At 42.4% G+C, this 20,165-nt stretch overlaps 1 long non-coding RNA gene across 2 annotated transcripts in view; it reads right to left on the minus strand.

Moving 5' to 3' along the window:
* Positions 1 to 1,383: 1,383 nt before the first annotated feature.
* Positions 1,384 to 20,165, minus strand: part of LOC119827448 — a 28,991-nt gene continuing 10,209 nt past the window's right edge. The window contains exons 2-3 of one of the 2 annotated variants that reach the window (XR_005287669.1): positions 3,314 to 3,865; positions 1,384 to 2,494 (exon numbers count right to left, since the gene is read on the minus strand). This is a non-coding gene — a long non-coding RNA (uncharacterized LOC119827448). Of the gene's footprint in view, positions 2,495 to 3,313; positions 3,870 to 20,165 lie in introns of both variants that reach the window. The other variant, XR_005287670.1, reaches the window with a different exon arrangement.

The raw sequence follows: 20,165 nt of genomic DNA on the forward strand, positions 1-20,165 counted from the left end.
GAACTCTGATCTGTCTGACTCTATTCACTGTGGTTTTTTCTTATGCGATACAGAATATATGTTTTTATATTTGTACATATCATGCATTGTCTGCTGCTTGATCTGGAATACAAGTTCCATGAGGGTGGAGCTTACTATCTGTGCTGTTCTTTAATCTACCCTAAGAGTCCAGAGAAATGCCTGTCACATAACAGGTGCATGACATTTGCAAGAGAAATAAATAATCAACTCTATAACCAAAGGCTTCAATGCCTGTATTTTGTGAGGGTAGGGAGCGGGTACATAATGGGTGCTCAGAAGTGGTAGTATTACATAGTCAATGCCTTGGTTGGCCTTTAGCATTATAATAAATAGAATCTTTAGAAATTGCCATTTCCATAACATATTCAGTGTTATAGAAAGAGCCACCCCACTGCACTGACTAAACATTTTCTTCCTTAGATGATTTCTTTAGAGATCCATAATGATTCCTCTTCAATGACTAGGGATTTGTTCATTTGACTTGTGTTTAGAGTGCTCAGAAGCCTCTTGAAATGCAAATGGCACTGGGTAGGCAACATATTTAGGCACATTTGTTCCTTCTGCTTTCTACTGTCAGAGAAGTCCAAGTTCCTATAAGAAGGAGAGGTGGGGAGGAGGAGTAAGGATAGACTATTTTGATGAAAGCAATACCATAAAGTGTAGAAACACAGATCCAAAATCCAAGATGCTACCCAGAGAAGACTCGCCTCTCTGAGAGATTCTACCCATCCATTCACATCTTTACTCACTCCTTACACAACTCCTACAGGCTTGCTCATTGTTCACTGCTCCATAAGTGTAAGGTGTACACAGACCCAGTGACCATGAGTGCTGCAGCCTAAGATGGTTTGACCATGCATGTTGACATGTGTCTGTCCCAAGGGAAGCAATAGGCACATTGCACCAGAGGAAGGAAGACATCAAGGGTAAACTTCAAAGAAAATGCCCTGGTCTCACAATTATAACCTAAGTCTTCATGCCAAATATGATCTCCAGGCAGCATGAGAGTTTCCGTTACATGTAGACATAATCAGAAACAGGGCTAGATGGAGCTCAGAACTTCCTAGGTTTGTTTATACTGTTATTCAAGATCTTGTACCAAAAGCAAAAGCTTCTTCAGATGCCTGACTTACTAACCTGGATTCTTCTAGAGTTTACCTTATCACTGTGCTTAGATTTTTTCAATGTTCAAGTGTCAGACAGGAAGCATGATCTCACGTCTCCTTCTCCAGCTCTCAGAGCACAGTTTTTTAAATATTTATTTATTTATTTGTTTATTTATTTATTATGTATACAATATTCTGTCTGTGTGTATGCCTGAAGGCCAGAAGAGGGCACCAGACCTCATTGCAGATGGTTGTGAGCCACCATGTGGTTGCTGGGAATTGAACTCAGGACCTTTGGAAGAGCAGGCAACGCTCTTAACCGCTGAGCCATCTCTCCAGCCCTCTCAGAGCACAGTTTGTCCCTACTTCTCGCCTTGCTCTGTGAAGATTCAGAACGAATAAGAGCTTTTGTAAGCACATAATCCTTGACTTTGGATAAAGGACTTGTGCTGGCTCAGCTCTAAGGATCGACTGTCAGCCGACCCGTGGGAAAGTCAAGGCAGCAAGAGCTTTAAGTAGCTGGTGGCATTACATCTACAACCAGGAAGCAGAAACATGAACACTTGCTAGTACATTCTCTTCATTTTACACACTCCATTTTATACACACCCAGGGAATGATCCCACCCATAATTAAGAAGGGTCTTCCTACATCAATTGTGTAATCAAGATAATCTCCCAGAGACCCATTTCCAAGGTGGTTATAGTCTCTGTCAGGTTGCTAATGAACACTAACCATCACACCTACCAAATGACATACTTTGGCAACACAGTACACAAACACAATTGTTGTTTAGCTTCTTAGTAGTGTAGGAATTCTTAGTAGGAATGTCAACTCACTGCCACTGCCCAGCATCTATAGAGTTATATGCTGTGTATCCATAGCCAGGAAGAGGACCAGAGATCAAAACCTTAAGTCAGATTTATACCGACTGTGTATCACTGTTATATCACTGTGAAACTGAAACCTTTAAGTCTAAACATGGTAGGATGAAGACCATCTTCATTAATGTACATGGCAACGAGTGGGCCCAAGCCATGTCAGAGTGGGTGGGGAGCAACAGCAACAGCAACAACAACAACAACAACAACAACAACAACCTTGTATTCATGGAGATTGGCATAAAACCTGAAATGATGAAGGTGAAGAACTTCCATATGTCATCCGGTATGTTTGAAGATGATGAGAACTGAAGGAAAAGAGAGAGGAGAGAGAACAGCCGCACTGCTGGACTTCGCGTCTGGCAGCCAGTTTAGTGTTTAGAAAGTTGCTGAATCATCTCCTGAAAATATCCTTTTCACAGAACATCATCTGCTTGGTTTGGTTACATACATGTCGTCAGGCTGTGTGCGCAGAGCTGGGGTGACCTGGGAAAGGAAGAGGAAATGGAGGGTCACTTTACAATTTACAAATCTCTCAGTTCACGTATGTATTCCCTTTCATAAAACACTAGGAAAGTGAGTTGTGGCTGCATACCCAGGATCTGAACAAGATCAAGCCAACTGAAATCGCAGCATGGGTGAGAGAGGGGTTCATGAAGTCTTACACCTAGCTGAGGAGCTACTGGCTACTGATGGCTGTGGGGAGAGTCCGTTTTCTTCAGAGATGTGGCCCTTAAATTGTTACCCACTTTCTAGTAGATTGTCGTATACCCAGGCATGTATAGGCAGCACTAAGTGGACTGAGGGGGGCTGTGGACATGGATACACACACACACACACACACACACAGAGAGAGAGAGAGAGAGAGGAGAGAGAGGAGAGAGAGAGAGAGGAGAGAGAGGAGAGAGAGAGAGAGAGAGAGAGAGGGAGAGAGGGAGAGAGGGAGAGAGGCAGAAGCAGAGACAGAGACAGAGACAGAGAGACAGATTATAAAGTTGGGAAGAAAAGTAGTGGAGGGGCTAAGGGAAGAATTAGCGGGAATGGGGCATGAATTTCATCAAACACATTGCATACATGTATGAAATACGGGGGTGAAGATGCCCAAGTTCACAGCATCTAATAAAGCAAAGAAGCAGAGCCAAGATTCACTCCCGGGCTCTGCGAAGTTCCTTGTTTTGTACCGTGCTGAGTTCTTGGGAGTGTTTCTCATTTCCGTCCTCCTTCCAACAGGAGCTGAGCACAGAGAATAACTGGGGAGGGGGGGAAGGGGTGACCTCTATCGTATTAGCATAAACGTCTAATTACTTTGAAAGAAGTTTGGTCAGAGCTTGGTTTGCTCCTCAGTGGAGGCCACAGTGGTTGCAATTTCTGTCCGCAGTTTCCAGAGGCAGGAGGAGCCCGGTCACTGCCACTTTCCATGTCTGTCAGTGGTGACACTCTTGTTGGCCTTCAGCTGTCTGCCTATCTCCTCCTAGGCTTTCAGTTAAAGAAATATTATAAATGCATTCTTCCTTGAGAGCTCTCTAAACACGATCTGTATTCAGTGTGCGTTTATCAAACATATTCCATCTCCTCAGCGGTGGGGCCTGGGAAAGCTTCAATCTCGACCCCTATGAAGCTTCTCTCTAATGTACTTTGCTTTGTAAACAGGGACAAAGAGTCTCTGTGTGTCCCCTTCACTCAGGCAGACAGCGGCAAATAGGAGATTCTTTCATCGTTGTTAAAAGCCATGGATGATGAAATGATTACCAGAGCTCTCGGGGGTGGGGCTGTCTGTGATGGTGTGGCAGGTGACATGGAGGGTGGAATAGGCAGGGGACAGACTTCGACTCAGAGCCTGAAGGAGTATCACCATTCCTGGCTCAAGGAAGAACAAAAACATATTAGTTACTGAGCTCACACGCTACGGTAAATGTTTCAAGATACGTAAGGATGTTCTCGCTGATAGAAGCAGGCTGTTGCCTTGGAAGGATGGGAAAGAAGAGTGCCTGGACTAACTCACATTGGAGTGAATGTTTCAAGAAGGCAAACCTGTTCATAAGTGCTGGCTTCAAAGCCTTAAACCTGATGGCCTTTTAGCAGGAGAGAAAAAATGCCCAAAGTCTCTGATATCCTCGGTTGGCATGGCAGCAAGAGATACTAGCCCCCCTAAACCAGAGAAAGAGCCAGATGCTGGCAGCTCAGCATCTTCCTTCCGAGCTCCCAGGAGAGAGTTCCAGAGCCTGCACAGCTCTGTGGGTGGCTCCCTGGAGGCCCTCCATTCCTGCTGTGTGCTTCCTCAGCAAGGCACAGTCAGCACTGGCTCCATGAGGATGCTCTCCTGCAGGCTGACTTCCTCCCTGCTCACCCACTGTGACAGCTAGCCTGAAAGTCAGTCACAAAGTACCAGGCCCTGGGCGCCTCAAGCAACAGAAATGTATTGTCTTGCAGTTCTGAAGGTCGGAGTCTAAAGTCAAATGTCAGCAGATTGCTGTGAGAAGCATGTTTCAGGCCTGCAGGCTCTTCTTTGCTTTGTAGACAGCCGACTTCTTCTTAGAACTTCACTTTACATAGCTTCCATGTTTCTGTCTGTCTCTGCACCCAATTTCCTCCCCTCCTCTCAGGACTGTTCGGTCCCAGTGCTATGCAAAGATGGGGACAGGCCACCAAAGTCTATTAAACCAGAAGCCAACTTTATTCCAGAAAAAGAAAAAAGAAAATCATCATGGGGCACAAAACGCTTATCAGCTATAGCTGTGACCACAGCCAGAGATGGGCTTCTGTAGCTGTGGCAATGGGTGGTTTCCAAATTCCCCTTTTTATAGCAAGAAGCAAGCAGTAGGCAGGAATTAAAGAATTTTTACAATTTCGTAGTAAAACTCCAATACAACTTGCCTTTTCTTAGGATTTCCATTAGTAGGGGTTTTCAGTTAAACTAGTGCTTGTATTTAGCCCATTGTTTCCCTCAGGTACTTCCAGATGGTGTTTACCAAAGCTCTACACTCCCCTGATACTGTCAGCTTTGTGTAGCAGGGAAGGGTAGGGGACAATGCATGACCAAAATGTCAGGTACATCCCATCATTCAGTTGCTGGTCATGAGTGGCTGGGGGAGAGGAGCGGGGCAGTGGGGTATCTAAAAGCTGACCCTCAACTTGCAGAGGGCTGCTTCAGCCTTGCAGATAGTGCTATGGGTTGTGAAGCAAAGAAACCCACTGTTAGTAGTTAATCCGTAAACTGCTTAAGAAGCTGCTGACAGCCTGCTCTCATTCTCCTAGGCTTACAACTTTATATTTCTTTATTTCTACCTTCCTATTTCTGGAACCTGCATGTCTATATTCTTAATCTTGGACTCTTCCAGGACACCATTCATATTGGACTTTAAGGTCCATTGTAGTGCAGATTAGAATTTCAATCATCTGGTTTATTTGGAGGAACACAGTTCAACCCACGATAGCTCCTGTGTCGCACTTGGGTGTGCTTTCCTTATACTTCATTCCATCGTTTTCACTGGTGGATGTGGAGACGAAGCATGGGGTATACCTGAAACCAAAGCACCAGGCTAAAGGAAGCCCAGAAAAGTCAAGCAGACTCAGTTTTCCAAGTAAGGAATGACACAGAGAGGTTAATGAGCAGGTAGTGTCAGGAACACTGAGACATTTCTTTTCCCTTGATCTTGTAAAGAAAAATCACTAAAACAATTCTTTGCAGAAAAGAAAAAAAATCTTTAAGGTTCAACGAAATCTGGGATGCCCAAGACAGGTGGCGCACCCTACTTGTGTGGGTCTGAGCATCCCCAAGGCAAGGTCTGTAAAGAATACAACTCACAGAAAGAGCAAACGGCATTTTGGTATTAGAGAATCATCATTTGAGGCCTTCACAATTCTACACTTGTACCTAGAGAGGCTTACAAAAAGGAAAGAATCATACAGTTGTTATGCCCAAACTCGTGAGGTCCCCACACAAGCCAACAAGGAAACCAAGTCTGAGTCCCGTATGTAAAAGCAAAGAGCCTTTATTTTAATCAAGTTTGCAAACTCGGTCTCTCCGCATGCCCAATGTATTGGAATAACCAGAGAGCCCTGAGCTCAGTTAGAATTGGGTTTTTATAGTAGTAAAGGTGGGGGTGAGGGGTCTCTGAGGTTCAGGACCCCTGATTGGCTGACATTTGTATTGGGTGTCCTAGTGAATGTGTGCTGGCAGGTGTTTTTATTTACAGTGCTTGAAATGCCAGGAATTTCCTTTGAATCTTGGGGGTTGGCTTATCTCAGCTTGTGGTTCTTTCCTGCTACCAGGTATTCCTTCAGGGTAAACTGAGACTCAGGCCTCTTATTAAATTTAATGAGGGCCGAGTTCTACTCTGGCAGGTGATAATGGTTGGAAGTAAAGAGCTTCCTTTGGGTGACCTGTCCAGACTTAGCTTATCATGGCTGGCTCCAGCAACAGTGATGAACTTTTGAGAGCCACAGATGCAAGTTACCCCAGGCCCAAGTAACCTACCCAGCCTCAATCAATGTCCCCCTATGCCATTTGCTGTCACTGTGACCATAGGCAGCTTAAGTTCTCAGAGCTTTGCTTTTCCTATCACTAAATGATAAACAGACATAACTTTCATGTTCACAGTGAGGACTATGAATTTTACAATGTAAAAGTTATTGATGATGCCACTTAATAGACATTTCTTGTAATATTCACTGATAATGTTACTGTTTTTATAAAATCACTACGAGTGTTAGCATTGCAGTAGAAAGGTAATTTAGGTTCATGGTCTACAACTTCAGAATAGGACTATTAGGAAGATTCCAGTTGTGAAGTCTATGTCAAAAGCCACTGATCTGGGTTAAGCATCTCAATGCAAACTATCCTGTAACTAATAAAAGATCCCCTCAAGTCACTCAAACATCCAAAGGCTCATGTAAATACATATATACATTCATATATACATGCATACCTATGTAAATAGATGCATTTGTGGAAGGAATGTTTCAATGAAATTTCTAGCTATTTAAACCACCTTTAGAATGCAACCTTTTACTGCATGCCTTTTACTTCTGCTCAAGTTTATTCAGTATGCTTTCTTCCAGCCTGAACTTCTGTTCTACTTCTCCCAAGGGTACCCTAAATTATTCTTCTACTACAATGACAACACTTTTAGTAATTTTATATAAACAATAACAATATCAAAAGGCAGTATACCAAAGGTCTATTCAGTGGTATTATAAATACTTGTTTATAATATTTATATTGTAAACTCACCTTTTCTGAAATAATTCCTGAATACTTTTTTAAAAATATGAATTTATATAAAGAAATGAGGCATTAATCTGGAAATGTGCAAATAGACATTTCCTATCCTGACCGCCGGGTCCCAAATAATCATTCTGAGACTTATATTAATTGTAAATGCTTGGTCAGTAGCTCAGGCTTATTATTAACTAGATTTTACATTTTAAGTTAACCCATATTCCTTATTTATGCTCTGTCATGTGGCAGTACTTTTATTAGCATGGCATCTCCTGCTCCCTCTGTGTCTGCTGGTAACACCTCTGACTCTGCCTTCCTTCCTCCCAGTGTCCTCTGTGTCTGGCTGTCCCACCTTCCCACCTGACTACTAGCCAATCAGTTCTTTATCAACCAAAAAAAGTAAGACATATTCAAAGTGTACAGAACGATTATTCCACTGCAGAAATGAATGTATTATTCTCATATCCAGGTATCAGCATATGCTTACTAAGAAACTCGTATATGGAAAGCAGCTATGGATAGTCATTTGAATAGAGTCAAAATTTGAGTTTACTGGAGACCTCTTCAGTACCATCTCCATAGCACACCTTAGCCCTGAGCCTCTTGAGGACTATTCATTCCTTCTGTTGGAGAAGACTTGGTGATTCTGACTAACCATAAGGAGACTATGGAACTGATCATACGATAAGATCAGAAGAGCATGTGATAGAAAACCTATCTGTAGATACTTACCTACTGTCTGACAAATATGGATAACCCCTTTAAGAATTTCTTTGGGACAGAGATTGAAGACCTGAGCCAATATACAAATATATTTCTTGGGTGGAGTTAACACCTACATACCATCATTGCTTGGTTGCTTTGAATAGGTTAATATATTGTGTTATTAATTGGTCAACTGTTAAAATTGCAAAAATAAGTAGAAAACACGGGCAGGGGAAACATCAGATGTGATGGATTACTCCACCGATTTTTAAAGCAAGAGGAAATTTCCATTCGGTGTGCAGTGCAATAGCTTGAAGCTGTGTTCTATCTACTGACATAACAAAGTTGAGTAAGAAATTCCACCAGGCACTGTTAAAAGGCTTTGCATGTATTGTATTGTCCACATCAGTCTTAAATGTTGTAGTGTGGAGCTGCGGGCGGCTTCTCGCCGCCCTGCTCTCGGCCACCGGCTAGCTTATGCCCCGAAATAACAACACACAAATTGTATTCCTTTAAACACTGCCTGGCCCATTATTTTCAACCTCTTACTCACATCTTGACTAACCCATATTGAATAATCTGTGTAACACCACAAAGTGGTGTCTTACCAGGAAAGATTCGGCATGTCTGTCCTGGTGGCTGGCTTCATGGCGACTCTCTCCCTGAGGAGAGGCAGGGCAGTCTGCCCCAGAGAGGCGAGGCATGGCAATTTATCTCATTTAGGAGAGGCATGGCATCTGACTGAGCCATCTACCTCACTTCCTTCTTCCTGCTTAAAACAGAAGACCCTCCCACATCAAAATGGGGTGAAGATGGAAACAAACCCTGTGCCTAGAAAATGCAACAGCAAAGGGAGTGTCTGTAATGCTGTCTCTTTAAGAGACAAGCCACACCCACTTCCTGCAGCCTCTTTCTCTCCCTGGCCATCTTGGCTCTCTCTGTATCCCCTTCTCTTCCCCCCTCTCTCACCCTCCTTCTCCCCTTTTTTGTTCTCCTCCATAACCCAACTAATAAATATTCAATTCTATTTTGTACTATGTGCCCGCCGCCTGCTCATCCCACTCACTGGGCTTACTGGGAACCAGCCACCTTGGTTTGTGGACCTGCCGCCACTGGGACCCTGCAGCAAGCTGCTGGGGACCTGCAGCAAATCCATAACAGTATCCAACTTCCAAGTGATAAGGTTGGTTCCCACCCTTACACAAGGATGAGCTGCTGGATAACAAGAGTTCAGGGTATTCTCCACAGCTGAGAAGACTTCCAACACTCACTATGTCACGTTTAAGTTCCTATCTTGGTAGGAATGGCCTGCTTTCCAAGGTGCTTGCCAGCTTCTCTGTTTCCATTCTCAGAATCTGAACTTTTTACTTCAGCAAGGCAGACTCTTTTTCCCTGATCTTTGGCTCTCTTCTGCTCTTTGAACTTTAGCTCATCCTTGAAGACACAGTTTGGATGTCACTTCTTTCAAAGAATTCTTTCTTGACTCTTCTTGGTCTGAGTCAGGGGAGGGCTTGCTTCTATAAAACCTGACATCTGTCTCCAGTTATTATAGCTACGAATAGTTAATACGTGCCCTTCTTCTCTGAGCCTGTGAAGTTCCTTCTAAAAGGATTATTACACATTCATTTTTATGCCCTATGGCTTAAAACCATGACTAACTGGCTGGGTATAGTGATACATGGCCTGTAATCATAGCACCTGGGAGGCTGAGGCAGGAGGATTGCTGACAGTTTTTATCCAACGTTGGTTATATGTGAGTTTGAAACCATTCTGGGATACAAATCAAGACTCTCTCTCAGAAGGAAGGAAGAAAAGAAGGAAGGAAGGAGGGAGGGAGGAAGAGAGGGAGGGAGGAAGAGAGGGAGGGAGGAAGGGAGGGAGGGAGGGAAGGAGGGAGTGAAGACAGAAGAAAAGATGGCGATGAATGAACAATTAGATGGATTAGCTGAATGGACAGATGAATGAAAAAAGGAAGTCCTGGCTCGGATGGAATGTGAATAGCTCATATTAACAGTTGCATCCCACAGTTATGGAAAGGGCTTTGTTGGGGGGTTGGTATTGCATGTCTGCAACCATGGAAGCAGAGACTTAAGTCTCACACCCAGGTCTTCTCATGACAAATTCTGTTTCTCTTCCATGGTAAATGGAAATGAGATGACTATGGGCCTGAGGTTAAAATCAGTAGACCAGAGCCTTCCTCTGGAACCGCACGAAGGTTATAGTAAAGGATTTGTAAAAGTATAAGAAAGATGGAAAGGGGAGGAAAAATTGAGATTACAAGCAACACCAACAAAATGTTGGAAGATGGGCAAGGAAGATACCAGTAGCCACTGACCAAATAAAACTGAAAATACTGAGAGATGAGTGTGTTAAAGGGAAAGCCAAGAGAAAATCAGGCCAATTAAGCTTCAGGGCCTCACACAGGCTTGGGAATTGAAGACCTTTTTGTGGGAGATATAGGTTGGGAAAGGTGAGAAAGAGGCATTATGTTTGTAAAAAGAATTTAGACACACAGATTCCCTACTTATCCTTCACAAGCAGCTGGAACCCTTAATACACTCTTGAAAACAATAGCCATTTCTTCTCTAAAAGAAGTTAAACTAAAGTAGTTGTGTATTTGGGGAACAACTCCCAGGACAGGGGGAAGTTCTAGATGGAATCTTAACATAATTATGCAGAAGTCCCAAGGCTGAACTGTACAGTTCAATTGTACTCTTCTCCATTCTGGTCTTCAGAGCTTAGATAGTCAAGTCTGTGCCCCATTCTGCCTAAATGGAACTTAGTTACATGTTGCAAGTATGCGTTGACAGGAACTCAAGAGCTCACAAAAGCTATGGTTACCTACACAAGATCAGATGAGCCAAAATTCCAGCACACCTGGTGAGGTGCTCTTCAGATCCCTTTCCTTAATGAGGAACTATTGCAGTTGTTACCTGCTGGGGGAGGAGCAATCATTCTCTGTAAAAAGTATTCCCTCTGGTGGGTTTCCTCTGCTTCATTGGATGACCCACACCTGTGCATATACAGATAACACCCAGGAGGCAGAGGCAGATGGATTTTTGTGAGTTTAAGGCCAGCCTGGTCTGCAAATTGAGTGTCAGGACAGCCAGGGCTACATATAGAAACTTTGAGAAAAGAAAAAAAATAGATAATGATTTTGCTGGGGAAAGTCACAATAGGTAGGGAGAAGATCAAAAGGAAATAATGCATTGCTTTGGAAGAGTAGATGTACTCATATTTTTGTTGTATCTGCATAAAGAAACTCTGATAAATACAGGTTAATAATAATAATATCCAAAAGTACAAGGAGAGGCAGGTACAGAGAATGAAAACTGGATCCATGTGGGAGAGTCTATATATTTTTAGTATCTTTTACTTTGTTCTTAAACTATGTGAAGTTTATTTCTTTCAAATATAATATTTGTAATAATGATTCATATAAGTACATCCTAAAAGGTTTCTCTCTCTCTCTCTTTTTAAAGATTTAAAGTAGAAAGTAGTCAAAAGGCAGAAACATTAGAGAATCATCTGGGTTAGGTGACTAATGCGTTGCAGAGTAATGATTTTCTTTTTTTTCTTTTTTTATATTTATTTGTTGTGTATACAATATTCCGTCTGTGTGTGTGTGTGTGTGTGTGTGTGCCTGCAAGCCAGAAGAGGGCACCAGACCCCATTACAGATGGTTGTGAGCCACCATGTGGTTGCTGGGAATTGAACTCAGGACCTTTGGAAGAGCAGGCGATGCTCTTAACCGCTGAGCCAGCTCTCCAGCCCCCGTGCTGCAGAGTAATGAGATGATGGAGCAACCGCCCGAGATTCAGGCGGTGAAGGTAATGACAGCGGGGACACGGTGGGAGGAAGAGGAGAGGTGTAGGAAACCTGCTAGACATACGTGCATTAGTACGCGTGAAAGAGAACACACATCACAGCACGACGGGAGGGAGCTTCAAAATACTGTGAAGTACACTCAGTGTTTCACGAGATGATGAAGAAACTAATCAAACCAAAGATGAGGTCAAGTACAAATGAACTGGAATCAGAAAGGCACTGACTTTATCAACGTGGAAGCTAGAGTTCAGAAGATAATGGGGAAAATGCTTTTCAAATTTAAATTCTCCCTACACTTGAGCATGTGTGTCACGTTATCATTTAAATATGAAAGCAGGAGGTTTCCATTTACATACAAAATCTTAAAGATATTTATTCTCATTGTAGCCTTTCTTAGAAAATTACTAAAATTTGTTTTCCGGTAAAGGAAAGGAATGAATTTAAAAAATGAATGACAAGGATTCAAAATCCAAGAGGAAGAGGCAAGGTTCAAATCAGAAAAACAGGCAAAGAACAGTTTTATTTTTTTTTTGTTGATTTTTTTATTTTTTTTTTTTACTGTTAGATTTCTTTTTTTTTTTTCACATTTAAAAATTTCCATCTCCTTCCCTCCTCCTCCCCCTTCCCTCCCCTCCTCCTCCCCCTTCCCTCCCACCCTTCTCCCCCTTCCCTCCCCTCCCCTCCGCCCACCCCTCCCCTCCCTCCCCCTCAAGGCCAAGGAGCCATCAGAGTTCCCCACTCCATGCCAAGACCAAGGTCCTCCCAACTCCCCCCCGGTCCAGGAAGGTGATCGACCAAGCTGAGAAGGCTCCCACAGAGCCCGTCCATGCAGAAGAACCAGAGCCCAGCACCATTGTCTTTTGCTTCTCAGTCAGCCCCCTTTGTTGGCCACATTCAGAGAGACGGGTTTGGTCGCATGATCCATCAGTCCCATTCCAACTGGGGTTGGTGATCTCCCATTAGTTCTGTCCCACCGTCTCCATGAGTGAACGCACCCCTCTAGTTCCTGACTTTCTCCTTCATGTTCTCGCTCCTTCTGATGCTCATCAGGTCCTTGGGAGCTCAGTCCAGTGCTCCAATGTGGGGCTCAGTCACCTTCCCCATCTGTCGCCAGATGGAGGTTCCCTCACGGTCCTGACTTTCTTTCTCATGTTCTCTCTCCTTCTGCTCCTCAACAGGACCCCGGGAGCTCAATCCGGCGCTCCAATGTGGGGCTCCGTCATTTTCTTCATCTATCGTCAGGTGGAGGTTCTATGGTGATATGCAAGAAACTCATCAGTATGGCTATAGGAACTGGCCTTTTCAGGCTCCCTCTCCTCAGCTGCCCAAGGAACTAACTGGGGGCATCTCCCTGAAAACCTGGGAACCCCTCTAGGGTCAAGTCTCTTGACAACCCTCAGGTAGCTCCTTAAATTAAGATATATGCTTCCCTGCTCCCATATCCACCCTTCCTATATCCCAAGCACCCCATTCTTCCGAGCTCCCCCCATTCTCCCCTTCACACTTTTCTCTCCCCGTCTTCCCTTGGCCCAGTCTTGCCCAACCCTCAAGTTCCCAATTTTGCCTGGCGATCGTGTCTACTTCCAATATCCAGGAGGATTACTATATCTTTTTTTGGGTGTTCACCTTCATATTATCTTCTCAAGGATCCCAAATTTATAGGTTCGATGTTCTTTAATTATGGCTAGAAACCGATTATGAGTGAGTACATCCCATGTTCATCTTTTTGGGTCTGGGTTATCTCACTCAGAATAGTGTTTTCTATTTCCATCCATTTGCCTGCAAAATTCAAGATGTCATTGTTTTTTACCGCTGAGTAGTATTCTAGCATGTATATATTCCACAGTTTCTTCATCCATTCTTCCACTGAAGGGCATCTAGGTTGTTTCCAGGATCTGGCTATTACAAATAATGCTGCTATGAACATAGATGAGCATATGCTTTTGTTGTATGATTGGGCATCTCTTGGGTAGATTCCCAATAGTGGAATTGCTGGGTCCTGGGGTAGGTTGATCCCGAATTTCCTGAGAAACTGCCACACTGCTTTCCAAAGTGGTTGCACAAGTGTGCATTCCCACCAGCAATGGATGAGTGTACCCCTTACCCCACAACCTCTCCAGCAAAGGTTATTATTGGTGTTTTGGATTTTAGCCAATCTGACAGGTGTAAGATGATATCTCAAAGTTGTTTTGATTTGCATTTCCCTGATAGCTAGGGAGGTTGAGCATGACCTTAAGTGTCTTTTGGCCATTCGAACTTCTTCTGTTGAGAATTCTCTGTTCAGTTCAGCGCCCCATTTTTTAATTGGGTTAATTGGCATTTTACCGTCTAGTCTCTTGAGTTCCTTATATATTTTAGAGATCAGACCTTTGTCAGTTGCAGGGTTGGTAAAGATCTTTTCCCAGTCAGTAGGCTGCCTTTGTGTCTTAGTGACAGTGTCCTTTGCTTTACAGAAGCTGCTCAACTTCAGGAGGTCCCATTTATTCAATGTTGCCCTTAATGTCTGTGCAGCTGGGGTTATGCGCAGGAAACGGTTCCCTGTGCCCATTTGTTGTAGAGTACTTCCCACTTTCTCCTCTATCAAGCTCAATGTATTCAAATTAATATTGAGGTCTTTAATCCATTTGGACTTGAGTTTTGTGCATGGTGATAGATATGGATCCACTTTCATTCTTCTACAGGTTGACATCCAGTTATGCCAGCACCATTTGTTGAAGATGCCCTCTTTCTTCCATTGTGTACTTTTGGCTCCTTTATCAAAGATCAGGTGTTCATAGGTTTGTGGTTTAAGATCCGGGTCTTCTATACGATTCCATTGGTCAACTTCTCTGTTTTTATGCCAGTACCAAGCTGTTTTCAATACTGTAGCTTTGTAATAGAGTTTGAAGTCAGGGATGGTAATGCCTCCAGAAGAACCTTTATTGTATAAGATTTTTTTGGCTATCCTGGGTTTCTTGTTTTTCCATATAAAGTTGATTATTGTCCTCTCAATCTCTGTGAAGAATTTTAATGGGACCTTGATTGGGATTGCATTGAATCTATAGATTGCTTTTGGTAGAATTGCCATTTTTACTATGTTGATCCTCCCAATCCACGAGCAGGGGAGATCCTTCCATTTTCTGGTATCCTCTTCAATTTCTTTCTTCAAAGACTTAAAGTTCTTGTCAAATAAATCCTTCACTTCCTTGGTTAGAGATACTCCCAGATATCTTATGCTATTTGTGGCTATTGTGAAAGGTGATACTTCTCTGATTTCCCTCTCTGCTTCCTTATCCTTTGTGTATAGGAGGGCAACTGATTTTTTGGAGTTGATCTTGTAACCTGCCACGTTACTGAAGGAGTTTATCAGCTGTAGGAGTTCTTTGGTGGAGTTTTTGGGGTCGCTTATGTATACTATCATATCATCTGCAAATAATGAAAGTTTAACTTCTTCCTTTCCAAATTGTATCCCCTTGATTCCCTTATGTTGTCTTATTGCTATTGCTAGAACTTCAAGCACTATATTGAAGAGATAAGGAGAGAGTGGACAGCCTTGTCGTGTTCCTGAATTTAGTGGGATAGCCTTGAGTTTCTCTCCGTTTAATTTGATGTTAGCTGTGGGCTTGCTGTAAATAGCTTTTATTATATTTAGGAATGACCCTTGTATCCCTAATCTCTCCAAGACCTTTATCATAAAAGGGTGCTGAATTTTGTCAAATGCTTTTTCAGCATCTAATGAGATGACCATATGGTTTTTTTCCTTCAGTTTATTTATATGATGGATTACATTGATAGATTTTCGTATGTTGAACCAGCCCTGCATCTCTGGGATGAAGCCTACTTGATCGTAATGGATAATTTTTCTAATGTGTTCTTGGATTCGGTTTGCCAGTATTTTATTGAGAATTTTTGCGTCAATGTTCATGAGTGAGATTGGCCTGAAATTCTCTTTCTTGGTTGAGTCTTTGTGCGGTTTAGGTATCAGGGTAACTGTAGCTTCATAGAAGGAATTTGGCAGTGACTCTTGTGTTTCTATATTATGAAATACCTTAAGTAGTATAGGTATTAGGTCTTCTTGGAAGTTCTGGTAGAATTCCGCATTGAAACCATCTGGTCCTGGGCTCTTTTTGGTAGGGAGGTTTCTGATAACAGTTTCTAATTCTTCGCGACTAACAGGACGATTTAGAGCATTTACCTGGTCCTGGTTTAACTTTGGTATATGGTATTTATCTAAAAAACTGTCCATTTCTTTTACATTTTCCAATTTTGTGGCATACAGGCTTTTGTAGTAAGATCTAATGATTCTCTGAATTTCCTCTGTGTCTGTGGTTATGTCCCCCTTTTCATTTCTGATCCTATTAATTTGCATGTTCTCCCTCTGCCGTTTGATTAGTTTGGCTAAGGGTTTGTCAATCTTGTTGATTTTCTCCAAGAACCAGCTTCTTGTTTCATTGATTCTTTGGATTGTTTTCTGTGTTTCTATTTTGTTGATTTCTGCCCTCAGTTTGATTATTTCCAGTCTTCTGCTTCTCCTAGGTGAGTCTGCTTCTTTTTTTTCCAGAGCTTTCAGGTGTGCTGTTAAGTCACCAATGAGTGCTTTCTCCGTTTTCTTTAAGTGGGCACTTAGTGCTATGAACTTTCCTCTTAGCACTGCTTTCATTGTGTCCCATAGGTTTGAGTATGTTGTGTCTTTGTTTTCATTAAATTCAAGAAAGACTTTAATTTCTTTCTTTATTTCTTCCTTGACCCAGGTGTGGGTCAGTAGTTGACTGTTCAGTTTCCATGAGTTTGTGGGCTTTCTGGGGGTAGCATTGTTGTTGAATTCTAATTTTAATCCATGGTGATCCGATAAGACACAGGTGGTTACTAATATTTTTTTGTAACTGTGGAAGTTTGCTTTGTTACCAAGTATATGGTCAATTTTCGAAAAGGTTCCATGAGCCGCAGAGAAGAAGGTATATTCTTTCCTGTTTGGGTGGAATGTTCTATAGATGTCTGTAAAGTCCATTTGGTTCATTACCTCCAATAAGTCTTTCAATTCTCTGTTAGGTTTCTGTCTGATTGACCTGTCCATTGGTGAGAGAGGAGTGTTGAAGTCTCCAACTATTAGTGTGTGTGGTTTGATGGCTGCCTTGAGTTCTAGAAGTGTTTCTTTTACATAAGTGGGAGCTTTTATATTAGGGGCATAGATATTCAGGATTGAGACTTCATTCTGATGGATTTTCCCTGTTATGAGTATAAAGTGTCCCTTTCCATCTCTTCTGATTGATTTTAGTTTGAAGTCAACTTTGTTGGAAATTAGTATGGCCACACCCGCTTGTTTCTTAGGGCCATTTGCTTGATAAACCTTTTCCCAACCCTTTACTCTGAGTAGGTGTCTGTCTTTGTGGTTGAGGTGTGTTTCTTGTAAACAGCAAAATGTTGGATTCTGTTTTCGTATCCAGTCTCTTAGCCTGTGCCTTTTTATAGGTGAATTGAGTCCATTGATATTAAGTGATATTAATGACCAGTGCTTGTTAACTTCAGTCATTTTTAGTAGTAGAGTTTGTGTGTTTCCCTTCTTCTAGTTGTGCTGGTGAAGGGTCGCTAGATGCCTGAGTTATTGTGGGCATTGTTGGACTCCTTGGTTTGTGATTTTCCTTCTATTACTTTCTGCAAGGCTGGATTTGTGGCTGCGTATTGTTTAAATCTGTTTTTGTCCTGGAATATCTTGTTTTCTCCATCAATGGTGAACGCAAGCTTTGCTGGGTATAATAGTCTAGGCTTGCATCCATGTTCCCTTAGTGTCTGTAGCACATCTATCCAAGCTCTTCTGGCTTTCATGGTTTCCATTGAGAAATCAGGTGTAATTCTGATAGGTTTCCCTTTATAAGTTACTTGACCTTTTTCCTTTGCAGCTCTTAATATCTGTTCTTTATTCTGTATGTTTTGTGTTTTGATTATTATATGGCGTGGGGATGCTTTCTTTTGATCCAGTCTATTTGGTGTTCTGTAGGCTTCTTGTACCTTCATAGGAACATCCTTCTTTAGGTTGGGGAAGTTTTCTTCTATAATTTTGTTGAATATGTTTTCTGGGCCTTTGAGATGTAATTCTTCTCCTTCTTCTACCCCAATTATTCTTAGGTTTGGTCTTTTCATGGTGTCCCAGATTTCCTGATTGTTTTGTGTTAAGAATTTGTTAGATTTGTTTAGTTCTTTAATCTGTGAGTTTATTTCCTCTATAGTATCTTCAGAGTCCGAGATTCTTTCTTCCATCTCTTGTATTCGGTTGGAAATACTTGTCTCTGAAGTTTCTGTTCGTTTACTCAGAGTTTCCATTTCCAGTCGTCCCTCAGATTGTGTTTTCTTCAATACCTCCATTTCATTTATCAGGTCTTGTACTGTTTCCCTTACCTGTTTGATTGCTTTTTCTTGTTTTTCTTGTTTTTCTTGAGTGTCTTTGAGTGATTTATTTATTTCGTCTACCTTTTTGTTTGTTATCTCCATTTCTTTATGGCAGTTTTTTACCTCCTGTTTAAGGTCCTCTATTATTTTCATAAAGTATTGTTTAAGGTCGGTTTCTTCTATATCTTCTGGGGTAGGGTGTTCAAATCTTGTTGTTTCGGGATGTCTGGCTTGTGGTGATGTCATGTTGCCTTTCATGTTGTTGGAGGAGCTCCTGCATTGACGCCTGCCCATCTCTCCCTTCAAAAGGAGCCCGGAGGCGTTTGGTGTCCTAGACCAATCTTTGCTGTGACTGAAACTGGTTGGATCTCCCCAGTGCCAGAGGAGGACCTATTCTTTGTGTCACAATCTGAAGGAGCCTGCACTCCCTTTGGGTGGGTGGCCTTAGAACAGGAGCAGGACACCTGAGAACACTAGGGAAAACTTGGGAGAGACAGGAACGGGAGAAGCAGAAGCAAGCCTGCAGAGGGAGCTGGGGGGAGGGGGTCTGTGCTCTCTTCCAGGGCAGGTTGCCCCAGGGTCCGCATTCACTCACCAGTTCAGATGGAATGTCAGGGCACAGGATCAGGGATTCCAGGCAGCCCAGGGTCGCAGCCCAGACAAAAGGGCCAAGGTGGGGGCAGGGCGGGATGGAATACCACACAGCGAACCTGGCAGCACAATCTGAAGGAGCCTGCACCCCTCCGCAGGGATCCTCAGACCTGCCTGGAGGCCAGAGTCTGACCCCTTTGGGTGGGTGGCCTTAGAACAGGAGCAGGACACCTGAGAACACTAGGGAAAACTTGGGAGAGACAGGAGTGGGAGAAGCAGAAGCCCAAAGAACAGTTTTAGAACCATGGTTGAAAAGAAGGCTCAAGAATACAGCAGTTCAGCAACTTAGTCAACAGGGCAAAGAGTGGAAGGTTCTGGAGAGGATGCCCATAAGAAAAGAACAGCACTAAGAATAGCAGTCATAAGGAATTATATTCTTTTTATTTTCCAAAATTACATATAATATTAATCTAAGCATATATAAATGATATTTATGTATATTGATGCCTATGGACCACAAAAATGACTAGCATGGCCCGATATCCCATCGGTACACTTACCTCTTGGAAGTAACCAATAGCTGTCTAACTGGATTTAGAGCCTACTCACAGGCGGGAAATCATGCCTGGTAATGGCTAGCCAACCCTCTAGGGCAAGTGATATCATGGATCTTAGAGGAAAACTTACCTGTACCACATGAGTAAGCATAACTTCTAACTGCATTCTAAGCACTTATCCTGATACTCCCAGGTAAGACAGCTCTCACTCCTCATCAGACATGCCACTCTTTACAACAAATAGAGACGATTACAGGAAAAACCACAATTGATCAAAATATAAAGGACAACTGACCATGAGGTGCCCACCCTCAAGGGACACTTCTACAATACAACTCTTGTGTAAAGGGCTCAGGGAGTTAAGATATTATATTGTAAGAGCCAGGAGACTAGAAAGTCTGCTGTGAATTGTATTCCCTAGAAATGACAGGAAAACTCTATCTATGATACTAAAATAGAGTAGATAAGAGAACAAGGACATCACCAATAGACATGCTAACACAGAAGAGGGACGTCTCATTAGGGCCCACCCTAGACAAAGAACTTCAGACAACTAAGGGATACTCAGGGTGTGAGAGTTGGTCTAACCAGAGATAAGCCCCCTCATTCCTTATCCCATACCAAGTGGTCAGCCTGAAATGATGCATACAAGCAATACTAAGCTGATTCTGTGGGCTGTATTAATATATTTATGTATGTGTATATATATAAATATTGTTTATTTGTTGTGTATACATACATATATATATGGAACAAAAACAATTAAGAAAAAAGCTCATGAAATAGAGGGAGTAGGAGGGCATGGGACATGTTAGAGGGAGGAAAGAAAATCGGGGAAATAATGTAATTATATTTAAACAAATAAATAAAAATATAAAACCAATGAAAAAAG

The sequence above is a fragment of the Arvicola amphibius genome, chromosome 12 (genome assembly GCF_903992535.2).
Source record: "Arvicola amphibius chromosome 12, mArvAmp1.2, whole genome shotgun sequence".
Lineage (NCBI taxonomy): Eukaryota > Metazoa > Chordata > Mammalia > Rodentia > Cricetidae > Arvicola > Arvicola amphibius.